This window comes from Geotrypetes seraphini, chromosome 8, assembly GCF_902459505.1.
Source record: "Geotrypetes seraphini chromosome 8, aGeoSer1.1, whole genome shotgun sequence".
NCBI classification, from domain to species: Eukaryota; Metazoa; Chordata; class Amphibia; order Gymnophiona; family Dermophiidae; genus Geotrypetes; species Geotrypetes seraphini.
The window spans coordinates 27143550-27146866 of record NC_047091.1 but is presented as its reverse complement, the minus strand read 5'-3'; positions in this window follow the sequence as shown (position 1 = coordinate 27146866).

The window sequence follows — 3317 nt, the reverse complement described above, 5'->3', positions numbered from 1 at the left end:
TGGTCCAGTCAAGTTATTCCATAATGATACGCCTGCCTTCGAGATTACAAATGCTCTGGTATTTGCATAATATGCATGTAACAATTCATTTGTTGCTAATCGCACGGTTCCCTCTGATCTTAAAGAACTAATTGGGATCTAATCACTTGCGTCAAATACCAAGGAATTTTATAATGAATAACTTTAAAAATCAATACTAGGGCTTTGAAAACAATACGATATTTGACAGGTAACCAATGGAGCTGTTTCAACGTGTTCAAATCTACTTTCACCACATATCAAATGTGCCGCTGCATTTTGTACCACCGTGATAAAGAGCATTGCAGTAGTCCAATCTTTGAATTACTATAATTTGTACCAGCAAATTAAAATCATAAGATGAAAGCATCGACTTTACTCTACTTAAGTCTCATGTGGAAGAAAGCAGACTTGACCACTGCCAACATTTGGTCTTTCATACTTAATGCTGAATTGAGCCAGACTCTTAAGTATCTTTAATTTCTGGTGTAACATAAATCTCATATTATTAATCTCAATTAGTTTCAGGCCATAATGGATCTTCAATTCTGCCAACTACCATCACAACTGTCTTAACAAGGTTCAGCACTAATCTATGGTCATTGCCTTGAACAGCTTCAAAAATTAACCTTTTTGCAATGGCTGCTGTTCAATAGGACTCAGATATCTGGCACTCTTCAAAGGGAAGTGAAAACAGCAGACGCAACTTCCATGTCACTTGGAAGTTACAAGTGATCTAGAATTTGTGTTTCTCATGAGGTTTGTGCACTGTTAATTCATTCTGCTGACTCCTTCCCTATCTCAAAAGCCTTTTCTTTCCTTCTTATGCTCCAGAAGTCTTTTGCACTCCTGTGTTTGTTTATTTGTAATAAAGTCCTTCCATTAGGCAGACAATTTTCAAAGCCATATTTGTAAGTAAACATTAATTTGTACAATATGATACATTTCCTGTTAGCTGGATTGGGACAGCTGAAAATTGCCACTTTTAGGGAAGGTATTCATGGGAAAGGGGAGGTTAGGGTTGGAAAACAGCAAGTGTAGATTGCATTTTCAACTCAATGTTCATTAGTTTTCATAGTCTGTTATTGAGAAAGAGATGGGGAAGCCACTGCTTGCCCTGGATCGGTAGCATGGAAGATTGCTACTCCTTGGGTTTTGGCCAGGTACTAGAGACCTGGATGGGCTACTGGGCTTGATGGACCATTGGTCGGACCCAGGAAGGCTATTCTTAGGTTCTTATGTATACAGAGTTGACAAAGGCGAGGCAGAAGTGAGTCAGTCTCCTTTCTTTTTGGGAAATTTGTGTAGACAGCATGCAAAAAGTATCCGTGGGCTGTAGAGGGAATTAGAGGTTCACATCTGTGGCTCTGTGTCATAAGGGAAGACAGACAATGTTAGTCTTATATGGGGTCCTGATGATCAATCACTTTGCAATATTATGGTAGCCTGTGTTTTCTGCTTCTGTGTCATGGGGTTTGTCATGGGGTTTTGGTACTGCCTCCTTCCTTCCTCCATGTCATCCCAATCCATCTGTACAGGATGTAGTGATCGCTCTTCTTCACCGCTGAACGAGAAACATGAGATTGTGTTCTGATGGGATACAGAATCTAATACAAAATCAATAAGAGTACGCTTATGGTTCCTGGATTATTTTTTTTTGTATTTTTACTTGTGTGCTTTTGATACAAGGGTATTCTTGTATTGTTTTGGTTTTACATATTTTCACAACATTAATTTGAGGAATTTCTTTCCCTTTTAACTGAGACATGAAATCATATTCTTGTGTATTTTTTTTAATGAAATCCAGGCCCTTCCTGTTTCCTATTCATCTTGCCTATGCTATGCAGTTCCTATTCTCCTGCAGAACCCACTGAGATGAAAGCTATGAAATAGAAACTGAGCAATACCACCTGCTGACATGAGGACAGGACAATAACTCGTAGCTGGTGTTGTAAAGTGATGACTGAAGAACTCTATCTCTGGAGAAATGCAAACTCAGCAGAAGATATTTAATGACAAAAAGAAATGACATTCTAAAAAGTCAACACTGAGGAACTTAGGGGTGTGCTTACAACATTGGGGTCAGAGGTGCCATTTTGAATGGCAGGGGCAAATGGGGCGGCTGAATAGGAGGACCGCTCTCATCTCTACAGGATGTTGTGATCGCCCTTCCTGAAAAAGAAACTTGGGAGGGAGGAGGGGGGACAGCTGGGGAATGGTGTTTAGGGGTTTCCCAATGGATCGTGGCTGGAGTCAAGCGCAGCCACGACAGCTAGAATCATGACCTGTCCTGATCCATGCTTAATGCAGTTTAGTAAACAAGCCACTTAGACTGCTTTGCTAAAGCACGTTCTCAACTGTGACTTCATGGTTTCACATAATAAAATACAGAGCTAGCACAAAGAAAAACCCCACTTCACTGACGCTCCCTCTCATGCATCTAATCTGCCTTAAAAGCATGTCTTTACTTCTTTCCTGATCACCAAGTAAAGGCAGACAACTCCACAAAGAGAATCAAAAAAATATGAAAGCCTATCGCTTTGTGCAACCTGCAACGTTCACACAACCGCTGCTGTGATAGAACTGGAGCCTGTAATGTACAATAGCTTATTAAAATGTGCCATATTGACTCAGCTAACTGGCAGATTTACAACTTTAAATTAAATTAATAGGGAGGAAAAGAACTGTAATATGCTGACAAGAAAGGTCATCACATTCACGCCCAAGCCTTTAACATTGTGACGAAAGGGGAGGGGGGGGCTAAGAGGGTCAAAATAAAGGGAATAGGGACAGGAGAGAAAGAACAGGGAGGGGAAGAGCAGTGGGATGCTGGAATATAGCTTTCAACAACCAGACATGGTCCAACTGCATTACAAGAGGGAAATGCTCCTTACTGCAGCTGGTCTTTTTATTCCCAAACCAACCAATGTGTCTAAACATTGATCCTGGTCCTGCTCAGAAGAGATCAGGCAGTGCAAATGGAATGGCTACAAATGGGGTACAGGGCCTGCGGGTAAAAAAAAGCTGTGATTTTGATCAGAGGAGGCTCTCCCCTAACCAGGGCCAGTTTTAATCATGTTGGGGCCCCTCTTCTACCTGCCTGTCTCCCAATTTCCCCACCCACCTTTAAATGACTTCTTCACACACAAAACAGACAGACAGACCTTCACCAAATATAGATCACAAATTAGAAGTAGAAATATGAATGCCAAAGCTGAACTGGAAATCCCCAAAAGTTAAACTCGGCAAGCACTGTACTTCATTTTGAATACAATCAGTGGCATAACCATGAGAGGGTG